Source organism: Chionomys nivalis, chromosome 6 (assembly GCF_950005125.1).
Source record: "Chionomys nivalis chromosome 6, mChiNiv1.1, whole genome shotgun sequence".
Classification (NCBI taxonomy): Eukaryota; Metazoa; Chordata; class Mammalia; order Rodentia; family Cricetidae; genus Chionomys; species Chionomys nivalis.
The window spans coordinates 91,599,083-91,614,954 of NC_080091.1; the positions used below are offsets into that span (position 1 = coordinate 91,599,083).

A 15,872-nucleotide genomic window follows, 5' to 3' on the forward strand; every position below is an offset into this window, starting at 1 on the left:
ATTAGTAACACACACCATTTCAAAAGAAAGGGATGTGCTCTGTGAACATGCAATACAAATGCAACTGGGTTTGACCATACCCTGTTACCACTGAGCAGAAACTCAAAGATGAAACACTTCATATTTTCAATATAAACAACCTGACAATATAACAATACTATTAATAAAAGCAGAAAACACTTATGCTCATGTTATACCCTCCCTAGGGCTTGTAGGTAAGCAAATGTATGCACCGACACTATTATTATTCTATAATTCAGACATTACACTTAGTTATTAAAAATAAGTAACAAGTGAGTACAGTTATGTCACATTTATTTGGAACAAGATAATGTTCTGCTAAGCTTCATCGTTGTTCATTAAAAAATAAAACATTCCAATTAATAATTTTTATAAAAATAATACTCAAAAATTAGTTTTTGGATGACACTATATAGAGTGGAAGATAGTGCTATGATTTAGCTTAATATGTACAATGGGACAATCGTACTGTGCCTCTTGTATGAAAGTTAAGAGCTTTCTCTGTGAATATATTTTTATTCAAATATGAGGATCTTGACATTGAAAAAAAACTATTACTGAATTTCCTACATATTATCTGTATGATCTATTGAATTTCCTACAAAGATATGCATACACATGTATATTACATATGTGTATTCCAACCCTTTTGTATGTACACATGTGTAGAGTTTCAGAGATAAAATTGTAACAATGTAGTTGTAGTTTCTGCTACTTCCCATAAAATATTTTATAAGCATTTTTATACCCATAATCTTAAAATGAGATATTATAAGATATACTTAAAGTTTAAAAAGGGTTAAAAATAAACATTTGTTATTTCAAAGCATTTACAGCATTTTGGGCATTAATGGGATACAGTTTCTACATTTTATTATTGGGGGCTAGTGTGATATAGTTTTTATATTTCACTGTTGGTGGTGTGACTCGATTTCTTCCAGGCTTCAAATAAAGCTTAATACTGTTACACAACTGAGAACAGTTCCATTTTTCTGTTAGGTTTTATGCTCAAAGTGTTCTTCTAGAACAAATTTCTACAGATAAAGGAGCATGGTGTGAAAGTATATTCTTAAGACTTGTGGAAAAAATAGCCTACATCAATGATAAAGCATTTGTTTGTGGCAAACAGACTGGCTATTTACAACTAATTGTCATAAATCCCATGGATGCCTTAACCAATATGCCAAATTTCTGGGCACAATTGCTCTAAATTTGTTCACAATCAAAAATTGTATTTATTTTTAATCCTAGAACAAGGACAGATATTTATACAAATAAAACATGTAAATAAAATTTGATACTAATTACCACCTGTGGAGAAGCCTTTGCATCAGTTTCCTAAGGCCCATGTACAGATCCTATGAAAGTTTCAAAGAACCTGACCAAAAAAATCTCCCATAATCATAGTTCATAACAGGACTGTTTGCATGCACAAACCATCCATTTGCTATAAAGACATGTTTGAACTTCTTCATGGTTTACTCTCGGAGTTTTGGTGTTTGTAGCTGGACCCTCGGCCACATGCATGAAAGGCCTGATCTCTCCTACTGGGCTACAGCCCCATTTTTTAATAGGCATTTCAAAATTGATATTTTGGTGCTTGTGCTTACATAATTTATACTAGAAAACATAAAGCAACAATGAAAACGAATTTAGGTCATATGTAAGCTGAATTCTTAAACTGATCTCCATTTTGTGCTAAAATAATAGTCAACGAGGCCTCATTTTAGCTCTGTGATTACATAGTAAAATACAAAGTGAAAAAATAGTAAATACTGGTCTGTTTTAAGAAATAAAATCTACACATGCAGAAGAACATATTAATACAGCAAAAGTTTACATTAATAATAATGTTCTTATCCACCACTGTTTCCTCTACCAGTTCAAGTTATGATAAGGGGAATTGGGAAAATCGGGAAATCCACCAGGCAGAACCAACAGCAAAGGCAGAAAAGGGGTGGAAATAGAAATGAGTAGGACTCTCTCACACCTCAGCTGAGCAGCCAGGGCCTGTCATACCATCTCCACTTCTATCTCATCAACTGCTGGATAGAAGCTTTGGAGATGTAGGAAGGACAGGTACTCTGAGAACCTAAGAAGCTGGCATCAATGAGAGACTGCACCAAAGTGCTTGAGTGGTGCATTGTATTGGTGGTTGGGAGAATGGTCTGTGTTCTGGCAATTAGATTTTAAATAAATGCTGATTGGTCAGTAGCCAGGCAGGAAGTATAGGTGGGACAACCAGACAGGAAGTAGAGGTGGGTCAATAAGAACAGGAGAATTCTGGGAAGAAGGAAGTCTAGTCTTCAGTGTGACTCTGCCACAGAAGAAGCAAGATGTGACTACCCTGCTGAAAAAGGTACCAAGCCATGTGGCTAACATATATTAGAATAATATAATATTCTAATATAAGTTATAAGAGTTAATAAGAAGCCTGAGCTAATGGGCCAATCAGTTTATAACCTAATGTAGAACTCTGTGTGATTCCTTTGGGACTTAATGATTGTAGGAACCAGGTAGGACAGAAACCCCAAACAACATAATGGCTTTACCAAAACCTGACATTGACTGCCAGGCCACGCTAGGTATGTGCTACGATGTATGACCATCAACTCATACCTGTATTTATGTGTAAAGTCAAGAATAGAAACATGCGAGACTGCTAAAAAATATATATATATATATATATATATATATATATATATATATATATATATAGAGAGAGAGAGAGAGAGCCTTTAGGGCTGCACTTTCCAAAATAGCAAAATAATCGTGAGGGGTAGTGGTATGGGAGCTCAGCCACACGGCATTCGAGCAGCCCACAGCGAGTCTAGGGTCAGTGTCCAGCACTGAAAAGAAAAGAATGAAAAAAAGGAGACAAACAATTCTATCCGAAGACGAGGGTTAGAATGCAGCTGGGACCAATCGTGTCACAGAGAAAACTAGGAAGAGGAAAGCGATGGACCCAGGGGTAACTGAGCTGGACAGCTCTAACCCCAGTGAGGAGACAGTAGCAGGTTTGATTTGGTTTTCGAGACAAGGTCTGGTATAGCCTGGGCTACAGAGAGAGTTCCAGGGTATGAGCCACGTAGGGAGTGCTAGGATAGCCTGGGCTACAGAGGGAGTTCCAGGGTATGAGCTACATAGGGAGTGCTAGGATAGCCTGGGCTACAGAGGGAGTTCCAGGGTATGAGCTACATAGGGAGTGCTAGGATAGCCTGGGCTACAGAGGGAGTTCCACGGTATGAGCTACATAGGAAGTACTAGATAGCCTGGGCTACAGAGGGAGTTCCAGGGTATGAGCTATATAGGGAGTGCTAAGATAGCCCGGGGCACAGCAAGGCCTATCAGAGAAACAGCAAACCTAAATGTAAGGGAAAAAATGTCTTAATGAAAATCAGTATTATTCTGGCACAGTATCAGAGACATTTTAATAACTAAAAATAAAGAGGGATAGAGACTCCAAAAGCTGGGAGGACGGGACACCAGATACAGAACCTTCTAACTTAGAGCATCATTAAACCAGCTAAAATTCCAATCCAGACATACCACAAACTGACTCCAGGACCCTGGATAAAAGGGAAAATTTTAGGATAAATTATCTCTAGAAGCCACTGCATTGGCAGAATCATCCTCACTCTACTGCTAATTCTTGCTTTAAAATGTTATCATGAGTAGAGTTATTAATCCTGCAAATAAATTATGTTAGAAAACTGTCATGCCATTTTATCTGGCATTTATCAAATTAATAATTCCACAAATGTCCATATGCTTTATCAGGTCCTTTCCTAGCCACAGTCCAGTGTTATTGCCTGCTTAAGGGTCCTGCTGAACACAGAACACTGGAGATTACACATACAGAAATATTAAATTAAACCCCACTCACCTCATACACAAAAAGTAAGTGAAGCCAAAAGTAAGACAGAAACTGGGAAACGGGATAGTAAACCATGTGGATGTTAACTTGACCTTGTCCTGGAAAATGATTCCCAAAGTAGACAGTAAAGTAAAACTGGAAAAATGGGGCTAAAGCAAACAAAAACAACAGTGCAGAGACCACCTAGAGAATGGGAGAAAACACTTACAAAACACAACTAATTATGGGTTAATATCCAGATATGTCAGAGAGTTCACTGACCAGCAGTAAAAGCCAGGGATATGCAGAGACATTCCTCAAAAGGCACACGATAGTCAACAGCTATGTGGAGCTGTGTCCAGCATTACCAATTGTCAGCAAAGGACAGATCAAGCCACAAGTGGGTCGTCACCTCAGATCTCTTGGTATGGCTTTTGTCAGAAAGACAGATTATAGCAAGTGCTGGCAAAGGCGTGGAGAAAGGATGCCCTTGTACACTGTTGATTGGAGTGTAGATTGGTACAGCCATGTCAGGAAACAGCATGGGGTTTCATCAAAGAACTCAAAATAGAACTCTGATATGATCCAGCAATCCTACTTCTGGGAATATGTCCAATGGAAATCAAAGTGGTGTCTGCTCTCACATATGTGCTCTGGCATGATTCACAAGAGCTAAGATAGAGACTTTGTCTCAGTGATCCCTGACAGAGGAGTGAGAAAACACTACACTACACACACACACACACACACATACAAATATACATACAAACACACCCACACACGTGTGCACACACACTAACACACACATGCATACTGACACATACAGAGAGACACACATACAGGCACAAACACATGCACACATACTGACACACACACACAGACACATGCACACACAGAGACACACATGCACATACACACATGCATGCAAAGACACAGAGACACACACAGGCACACAGAGACACGCGCATACAGAGGCACACAATGCACTCACTTCATAGGTTAATATATCTGTGAAATCAAATATCACTCAGTCTTACTACCATCTTTGTCATCTGTTGCTATATGGAGGGAGTTGAAAGATGTTTTACTGGGTGAAGTGGAGCAGGCACAGGAAGACAGATATTGTGTGTTGTCACTTATACTGGCATCTAAAAATGTCATTGTGATAGAAGTAGAGAACAAAATTGGCTTCCAGTATTTGAGGAAAGGAGAATGGGCTGATGTTTCTGAGAGGGCAGAGACTTGTTAGCGAAATGCATAGATGCTATCTAGGCTGTTGGCGGCATGCATAGGCGCTATCTAGCTGATGAACACCACACTTAAAACCCTCTTGATTGGTTGAGACCACAAAGGATCTTATGTCCAAGTTTAATAAATGTATTAACTAGCTTAGCAGTGCTCATCATTTTTAGGATGTTTTCACATATTATAACACTCAGCTATATACTATAAGCATATATAATTCTTACTCCACAGCTATTACCAGGATACTGGAAGGGAGAGACAAACGAAGCGCCAGGTGTTCCTCTACACTTATCCACAACAAAAAGGGTTCCCAGGCCCAAGTGTGACAATGGAAGAGTTACTTAGTTTTTTTTTTTTATTTATTTTTGAAAAAAAAAATTTCTGCCTCCTCCCCGCCTCCCATTTCCCTCCCCCTCCTCCCACCCCTCTCCCCCTCCCCCCCACTCCTCTTCTCCCTCTCCAGCCCCAAGAGCAGTCAGGGTTCCCTGCCCTGTGGAAAGACCAAGGCCCTCCCCACTCCATCCAGGTCTAGGAAGGTGAACATCCAAACTGTCTAGGCTCCCACAAAGCCAGAACATGAAGTAGGATCAAAACCCCGTGCCATTGTCCTTGGCCTCTCGTCAGCTCTCATTGTCCGCCATGTTCAGAGAGTCCGGTTTTATCCCATGCTTTTTCAGTGAGTTACTTAGTTTTACTCTGAGTAATTATACCATAATTCAAAGACATGGAAAAGACCACAGGACTTTACAATTGAGACACTAACTGCTCAGGCAAGTTGTTCCTGGCCAACAGCCACATGGTACTGAATGTCCAAGTCAGACCCAAGAAATGCAGCTTTTCGGTTTGACTTGCAGTATTTTGAATAAAACGTTTTGTTCAAATATTCCTACTCAAATACTCAGGTCTTTCCCTCATTGTTACCAATTCAACCAATCAAAGCAAGAAAGCGAATGGGAATTCAAATCTACCCCTTCGTTATGGCACCACGGAACATCTCCCCTGTCAATTGGGCACCTGAGGTACACCCAGAATCTTGCTCTTCTGTCAAGGTCTGAGGCATTAGTCTCTTACATCATGCTCTGTCTTCAGCCTCCATGAAGATATCCCTACATCAGGAAACGGGAAAATGCCTTTCAGAAAGCTAAGAAGGAAGCCCTTAGACCAGGGTCTAAGCAGCAGGGAAACACACGGCAGCTGCAGAAGAGCATCCTGGGACATCAGCTGCACGGTCTCAGAAGAGCCTGGGGTGTAAGTGAGAGGTCTCTTGGATAGTGTTGGTGACTGTGGGAGACGAATTATTTGCTTATTGTTCTGCTTAGTTCCCCTTGGCTATTGCTTTCAGAATCTATCCTTGAATAGGGAATTCCATTGCCTGTACCTGGAGACAGGTGGAGTTGTGAAAGTGAGAGACTGTGAGGCCAGCGTGGATCCAGAAGTGTGCACTTGTCTTCCATCTTCCGCGGAAGGAAAGAAGCTCTCAGAGTCTTTAACTTAAAACCTGCTGTGTATCTGATACCAAAATCCCTAGCAAGCAATGTTGGGAGTGGTGGTGATGTTCATGCTGATCACCCAGCGATGGAGAACACACTTGGGATAATGAGTAGAAAAACTGTCCTTGATAATTGTCTATTTTATATCTACCTTCTCTCCATTGCCTATGGATCTTGAGGCTGGCATTAACCCTTTTGATCAAAATTGTAAACAGAGTTTGAATGACAAATTCCTTCTAAGGTTATGACTCACCTAACCTGGAGAAGAGTGGAGGGAGCTTTGTAGCTGATTTGAGGTGTTGTAGTGGGAGAGCTGTGGGCTGCATTCTGGCCGCCCCGGCTCCCGCATGGCTAGCTTATGCCCTGAAATAATTACACGGAAACTGTATTCTTTTGAACACTGCCTGGCCCATTAGTTCCAGCCTCTTATTGGCTAGCTCTTACATATTGATCTAACCTGTTTCTAATATTCTGTGTAGCACCACGAGCTGGCTTACTAGGAAAGATCTTAACCTGCGTCTGTCTAGAGTGAGAGAATCATGGCGACTGTCTGACTCAGCTTCTTTCTCCCAGCATTCTGTTCTGTTTACTCCACCTACCTAAGTTCTAACCTATGAGGCCAAGCAGTTTCTTTATTAATTAACCAATGACCTTCCCACATCAAGGTGTCATCTAAGTGTGACTTCTAGAAGGCATGGTCTGTAGTACATCTACAACAAAGCTGGTTTTCAGTGTGGTTTCCAGAAGGCACAGTCTATAGCTCATATATAACAAAGCTCGTTGTCTGCTTCCCAACTATCTCACCTACCATCATCTCTTAAAAGAAAATTTTGCTGTGTTGTTTTCCTCAGCTGCTATTCCTTTTGAGGCCTTTTTGTCTTTCTTCTTTAAAACATATAATTACTGTCTTGTGGGTATTTAGATTGCAGAACTGGAATAAAAGCTATCTCTCAAATCTCAGACCAGGACAGAGAGTAGAACGGGTAAGTCAGAGCAGCTTTATTTAATTCTAAACCCAGAGCGCACATCCCCTGGATGGTATCTCTTGATCTTCCTTCTCTCTGGTGGCATTCAGGAATGCAGTATTATCAACAGGACAGAAGGCAGAAGGAGCAGCTGTCCTTCTTCACAGTGGGAATACTGTGCTCAGAGCAGCCTGCCCCGGAAGACTACTAAACAGCACGTGGCAACATGACTTCTCACTTCCAGAAATTCAGGAAAACGCCTCTGCCTGTACAACTCTGAAAGAGCATTAGAGAGAAGCAGATGTGATTGCCTGGAGGAACCAAGCTGAAGCAAAGGGTTGGAAAGGTAAAGTGGCCAGCACTTAGAGACCTCGAGAGGAAGATAGTTTGTAAGGCAGTGTTGGTGCTGGTGAGAAGTTAACATCTGCAAGGCCCGAGAAGGCCAGTTTATAGCCCAAGGGCTTAACTCCCTCATCTTGCTTGCTTTATTCTTAAGTGTACTGTGCAATTCTTTATCAAAAGGATAACAATGAAAACTAAGTCTATTTTTGGAAGTGTGAGAAAAATAGAAAATGAACGCTAGAACATCTGGTCTCTTTCATTACAACAAACAATGATGTAAAACCATCAAAACAAGTAAATAAAACACTAATTAGGGTTCTCAGTAAGGAAGAACTTTCACCCCCAAGGGAGACAGGTCAACATTGTGCTGCAAAGGCTCCTGGGAGGCGAAAGCTTGGGAAGAGGACAGAGATAAGGGAGGTGCTGTGGGGATAGAGAGCAATGTTGTTGAACATTGGGAGGGAACATGATTCCTATGACCAGGAATCACAGAACACTGGCAGGTGCCTGTAATAGTGCCACTTGCGCCTCAAGGAGACTGCATAACCAGGAACAGAATGGCAGTGAGCTTTTCCTCTGGGGAAGCCCTGAGCACAGAGCATATAGAGCAAGAGATGTAAATTATGGAAGGAGCCACACAGACCCACCCAGGCTGAGATAGCTGGTTGGTGGGTGGTCAAGGGAGTTGTAAGACTCAATTCCAGGGGACTGAGCTCTGTGACTGATCCCAAAGCCTCCAGTCACCTAAGCACGGAGGCAGCAGGTGTTCTCATTTGGACGATATGCAGGGTTAGCAGAGGGCATCTCAACAGGGGACTTGATAATTCACCTAAGAAATTTAACATGATTCCAGTTCTAATGGTAGAAAACGAGGCTCAGCTAAGGTTAAAGAATAAGTGGCAGTCTCAGCTTTGTTTATTCCGCATCCTGGTGACCTAAATTTCAGGGTTTGACTTAAGATAATCAGAAAAGCAGTAGAACTGGTCAGTAGCAGAGTGAAAATTGCTGCTACAAGCTCACAATTTTTCACATGCCAACAGCTCCCTGTTTTGAAGACAGCACCTCAGCACTAGGAGAACACATCATCGACTTTGGGTTCCGCTGATTTGGTTGAAAGGTCATGTAATTCTCTAAGAATAATATAAGGTGGGTCTTCTATTAAGTTAAAAATGCTCCTAGGTGTTTTGTTTTCTATTACGTCAAAGACGTTAAGCTTTATGAAGATTGATGAGGACTTGGGAAAAACCACATGGACCCAAAACTGTTTATTTTGTAATAGTCACAAACTTTCTCTTAATTAGTCCCTGAATCATGTTAGCATTTTCATTTTGCAAACAGAAATTTAAAACTACAGACAATCCCAGTGAATTAATAAGAGCAACAACAGTTCAATAAGAAATCTGGCTAAAAGGTTTACTTATTAAATTCTCATTTTTTTTTTTTTGCTTGTTTCAGCAGATCACACAGAGTTTAAGAGCAAAGTTATCTTCTTTAATTCCCAGTTAAGCCTCTGGTTTAAAAAAAGAAAAACAACAAATTAACTGTTTTAGGAACAACTGGTGTACCTGCGAGAATGGTGTATACCTCAATTGGATTGTTCCCTACATCTTTTGTTTTATTGCTCCCTAAATCCTTCCATCACATATACATCAACAGTATAATCTTAGCCCATGTAATTCATGATGCAGTGAATTGCAGAGACCTTTAACTTCCTTGATGGAAAGCATTTTTTTGTTACTAAGAATGCGATAGAGCACTGTGGATGTAGCATGTCTTGAGGTCTATCTCAAGTCTTCTATATTTTCATCCTACATGGATCAGCAGTAGACAGGGACTAGCAGTTGAATTAATTTACCATTCCTTCAGATCAAGAACAAAAATACTCAATGGAAGGAGACCTTAAGACTGAATCAGCTTAGGACAAGTGTAGCTTCTAAATAAGAAGTTACCGAGGAACTCAAAACATTCTTGGCAGGGAGCATTCCATGGGGCAGGCTGGTGGAAGGGAAAGAATGCAGTGCTGCCTGTATGAGAGACTCGTGTGTCCAAGGAACGGGCCATTGGGGACTGAGAGATGGCTCGGTGGGCAAGAGCCCTTGTGATGCAAGCCTGGAAACCCAAGTTCAGTTGTCCAAACTCATTTTAAAAAATGGATGTGGTAACGCATTTATAATCCGAAATTCTTTACAGAAAGATGGAAGGCAGAGGAAAGAAGATAAGAGACTTTCTGGGAACTTTAGGGCCAGCTAGCGTGGAGTATATCGAACAGCAGAAACAAGATATTGCCTCAAAGAAGGTGAAAGGGGAGAAATGAGTCCCCAGAGTTGACCTTTGACTCTAATATGCTCACCCTGGTATGAGAGTGTGAACATGCATCCACATACACAACCTTCCTTTGTGTTTTAAATAAAGATTCCCCTACTAAAGAGAAGAGGAAGAGGGAGAGAAAGAAAAGGGGAGATGTTGGGGATGGGGAGGGTCAGAAAAAGAGCCTCAATTTAGGATACAGTAAAGCCTTTCAACCTTATCTAGGATTCTGTTATTATGTGTGCACTGGTAGATTTTTCTAGGGAGACTACTACATTTCTAAATAGTTTTATTAATTGTGGAGTGTTTGAACACCGGTTGGTTATGGCCAACCACTTTGTGAAACTCAAAATAAGTTGGTGAAGAGCATGGTAATTTAATGGGTGCTAATAGGATATTAACAAAAGGCCAAGTGGAAAAGTCTGAAGTTCAAGGATTTTCCATGCTAATACAGTGACACACCTGGGCAGAGCACAGCAAACCAGAAGTCACTTGCTGCTCATAAAGCCACCTCGACAGCAGGAGAATCATTCCTGATTAAGACAAGTCGTAATAAAATCCCCACTCAACACAGCTGAGGGGGCGATTTCACATCTTCCTGTTCCAGATGGTACCATTTCATCTGCGTTCTGCTCCTTGGCGGGCTCAGTTAATTAAAATCCTTACTGACTGTTAATGGCAAACTTATGGAGCAAGCATGGTTCCAGAACAGATGCTGGTAAATGTATCAAAGCAATGGGATATACAACTTGACAGTGCACTGAAGGGCTGTTCCATCTCTGCCTCGTGGACCCTTGCAGAACCTTAATATCACCCTTCCCCTTTCGGGCTTTCAAAGAGCAGGCAAGGATAAAGGGTCATGGTTGGGGGAGAGGAGAGCAAGATTCTTGGTCCAGGTCTTCTTGGAAGTACTCTGAAGGACAGGTGTGTAAGGATTGGGGCATGACAGCAGAGTCAAAGGCAGTAGTATTAAGATGATGCATGGTTATGGGACTTCCTGAATGGCTCACTGCAAACTCTTTAATCAGCTGTATGCAGGCTATAAACTTGCAGCTCGAATAAACTTCTCTCTCACACCTTTGCTCTTGTTGGGTCAGCACATATCTGCAACTGAACCGGCAGAGATAAGAAAGAGTGGATTGGGAAGATCCGTTGATTAAACAGTGAAACTGCTGCAGTGTCCACCTTCCCCAAGCTCTAAGAGGCTTTGAATCAAAACCTGAAACCTGCAGAGGAGCAGTTCTGTGGGATTTTGGATCTTGTCTGTTCTCTGGAAATTTCACGTCTTTGTTCTTAAGGTAAGCAAGGAAGCACCCCCAATGATTAGAATAGAAAGCTTTCACTAGAATAAAATAAGAGATAATAGCAAATGTTTTGAAACATATAAAGCCCTATAAGGACACAACACGTTTTTAAAAATTAAATAATTGAATTTTATCAGAAATCCCTTAACTAACAGATCATGATTTTGTGGTTACAAGTTTTGGAGACTAAAGAATCTAGACATTCTTTAAAGACTTTTGGGAAAATTAAGTTCAAAAGCATGAAATGGGGAGATGGACGCAAATACAGTAGTTTAAAAGAAGCAATAGCTGGGTGAGCTGTGATGAAGTTACTGAAAATACTCTCCAGGTATGGGTGTCAATGTGCTATTCTGCCCTGTACCTTCTCACCTCGGTGCTTGGGAGGAGCCCTGGGAATGAGGAATACATCTTAGGACCGACATAAGTCCTGTTCTCCTTAAGGCTTCCCTCCTGCCACAGTATTTTCTAACATTTAGGAAGCCAACTTTTAAATAATTCTTTGTCAAAAATCATTCTTAACTTGCTTTTTCCCGTTTTTGTAAGCCTAATATCTTGTCATCTCCACTTTGAAGTAGTTTCCTCTTCGCAAAGAGTTTGCAAAAGCAAAGCAGAGAGTTCATCTCTGTTATCTACCTTTCCATAAAGACAACATCTTTGAAAATTAGGGGAAAAAAAACTGATTCCAAGTCAGGAATTTAGCATTTCTGCATTGTGTTGGGGTTTGCTAGATTTTTTTTTTTTTTTTTTTTTTTTGGTTTTTCGAGACAGGGTTTCTCTGTGGTTTTGGAGCCTGTCCTGGAACTAGCTCTTGTAGACCAGGCTGGTCTCGAACTCACAGAGATCCGCCTGCCTCTGCCTCCCAAGTGCTGGGATTAAAGGCGTGCGCCACCACCGCCCGGCTGGGGTTTGCTAGATTTACACACATTAACTTGATTGGGATCTTATTGGTTTCGCTTTATGTAAAGGGAATGATGCATGGCTCTACTGAGTAACATCAGACATGCTGATCTGTGTGAGCATCATGTGAGCAGGATCTGGAACAGCTCCATCACCTCCTGAAGAGTTCCCATGCTACCTCTCCAGGATCATGCCATCCTGGCACGCATGGGTTCCCCATCGCAGTACTTCTTGCATCCCAAGGCTATACAAAATGGAGTCGCCCTGTATAGGATTCCTGCTACCTTTTCAGTCAGCATAGCGTTTTCTTTTGGTTTCCATCTAGTTCCCCGCCATGCATCAGCAGTTGCTGGGGCTGCGACACAGGTGGACTGCTATTATGATGGTAAAACAGACATCAGCAGAGTAAGTAGGGCATTCCTCTTTGAAAAAATGAAGCTATACATGGTATAGCTTCATGAATCTATTTCAGCAGGTACCTTGGGTTCCAAAAAATACTCACAGTAAGTAAATGTCCTGGATTTGATTAAATGAGGTAATCCTTAGCTTTAAGACCTGAGACTTTATAGAAATTACCTTAAGAATTAAGTTCAAATAAGTGTAAGGCACAATTTTGGAGCATTTCAAATTCTGGAGTTGTGTTCACTCCATGTGGCTTTGGCCTATTCAGCAACAATTTAGGGATGTGGATGTGAATAAGGACAGGGAAAGGACCAATAAGAATTCCCCACTCTGGCCACATAAATTTAAAGATGGCATATGATACAGGCCAGGCAAATGAGCCACACAAACTTAATTCTTGGATTTCTTTGTTGTATTATCTTCTATAGCTGAATTAGTTCTAACAAAATATGGAGCTAGCCAGCCCAGGAAGAAACCAGTGCAGAGCAAACACATTGAGAGACAGGAAAGCAAATTGAAACCTTGAATCTGGCCACCTTTTCTCTATACCAGTCCTTTCTGTACTTTCTGTGAAAAGAGGTATGGTCCCTTTAAAACATTTCCGCGGCCTGCTGACATTATACTAACTCCTGCCACTAGAGTCCTTAAGAGAGACATTACAGAAGAAAATGGCATCTGCTCTGCAGATTCCTGCAGCACTGTATCTTCTCTAATGCTCAGCTCTCCTACACACTATAAATGAGCAAGCATACTGTACACAGGCATATGTGTGTGCACACACAGAGCACACAGATGTACATACAACACAGCTTACATATAAAAACACACAGCACACAGATATGTGCACATATACATTGCACACTCAAACACACAGCAAACAGAAGTGCACACATACTCAGAGCACCCAGACACTCACCCATGCACACTCTACCTGGACATGTAGATGCACAGTACACAGACATGTATACATACTCTACACACAGTCATATGCACACACACTGAGCACAGATATGCACACACACTGCACACAGAAATGCACACACTACACACATTAATGCACACAAAGCACACACACACACCACCTCTTTCTCTCTCTTGCACGTGAATGCACGTATGCCTTCCTTAGGGACCTGCAGAGTGCCCAGCTTCTTCATGAAGGCTTTGCCGTGAGCAATGGCCAGAGAACTCAGGCACTAGAAGGTCTTTCCCACTACCACTCCTACATGCCTTAGAGTATTCTCAGGGTTACACCACCAGTGAACATTCCCAACATTCTAGAGGGTAAAGGCTCATTTCAGTGATACACAGAGGAAGACTTTCCAGAAAGTTCCATGGGCATAGCCCCAGCGACATCTGGGATATCTTGTAAGCCAAGGCACACCTTCTCAGTGAAGTCTAGACGTCAGCCTAAAGAACGAGTTCTCACTGACCGCTAACTTTGCCACAGCAGCAGCGGTCTCTTCACATCTGCCACTCTGCTAGTGCTTTTTCCCACCACTCATCTCCTTGATTCTCAACTGCCCTGTTAGAGGCTACGGTCCTTTGTGTTAAACTTTCCCTATTCAAGTTGTTTTCTCTCTTCTGACTGAACCTAGAGGGAAATTTCATACCCAAAGGCTGAGAGTTCCATGGACACCTCCTTTTCATAGTCTAATAAATGCCACTGTTTTATCAATGTTAGCTACACTTACATTTTTTGAACTGAAGATGTTCCAACAAACCAAGACCAATAAAATTAGTAGGTAGACTATTATTCAATAAATATTGCCTTCTTAAGTTCATAAATACAGTTTTAAAAATAGGTCTGAAGGCTGGGGAAGTAGTTCAAATGATAAAGATCCTGCCTCCCAGGCATAAAGACCTGAGTTTCAGCCTCCAGAACCCACAGCAAAAAGAGCCAGGCATGGTGATCTGCAATTCAAGTGCCACAGAGTTGGAGAGAGGAAATTCTCGGGTGTGCTGGCTGGCTAGCCTAGCTTTCCAAGCTCAGACCAAGGAAGGGTCTTTGTCTCAAAAAGAGTGGGGAGAAGCCAGGCAGGGGTGGTGCACACCTTTTATCCCAGCACTTGGAAGGCAGAGGTAGGTGGATCTCTGAGTGTGAGGCCAGCCTGGTCTATAAGAGCTAGTTCCAGGACAGGCTTCAAAGTTCCAGAGAATCCCTGTCTCGAGAAAAAAAAACAAAAACAAAAACAAAAAAAAAAACAAAAACAAAACAAAACAACAAAGAGTGGGTAGGGCCTGAGGAATGACACTGGAGGTTGTCCTGCAGCTTCCACGTGCACATGCGCATACACAAATGAAAATGCACACATATGTGAAAATAGATTTTCTGTTCCAACTCTTGCACAAGAATAATAGAGCTTTAGCTTCAAATTTGTCCTCCCTCCCTCCCTCTCTCTCTCTCTCTTTCTATATATATATATATATATATATATATATATATATATATATATATATATATATAATGAGTAAATTATGAGTAAACTTTACATTTTGATTCTAGACTGTCTCCTAAGGATCATGCTTCCCACAGAATGCCCCATTATATTCAGTCAAAAACCTTTCTCCCAGGGAGCTGACAGTAACCATTCTCCGACAGTGAATCAATGGCATTAAGGTAACATTAAGCAGTTAGTATGTTTATTGATCTGGAAACTATCCAATATGGGCTGCATCAAAAGATGAAGATTTAATGTTAAATATAAATAAACTGGGCTGAGTGCTTTTAAGCAAAAAAAAAAAGTTATTTTTAGCTTGAATGTTATGTTTTTGTTATTTTATGTGTTTATAGAAGTCGGCAGCTCTCCTCCCACTGTGCTAAACTGAAGTAATCTCTCCTATTCTAGAAATAGAGATGAGTTTGCAATTATAAAAAAGCAAAAATTATAAAGTCTGATGGTCACTAAAAGATACTCTAAGAGAAAAGGAGAAAAAGTAACATGTAAGTTAGTAGTCTTTTTTCTGATTCTGTCAAAAACCAAGAAAGGCCATACCAATTTGGACATGGAATTAAGGCCACTGTTGTTCACAACTGACTTCTAAG

At 41.1% G+C, this 15,872-nt stretch overlaps 1 protein-coding gene across 3 annotated transcripts in view; it reads right to left on the reverse strand.

Moving 5' to 3' along the window:
* Arhgap24 (Rho GTPase activating protein 24) overlaps positions 1-15,872 on the reverse strand; it is a 398,083-nt gene that overhangs the window by 139,548 nt on the left and 242,663 nt on the right. The gene's annotated exons all lie outside the window — the stretch shown is intronic.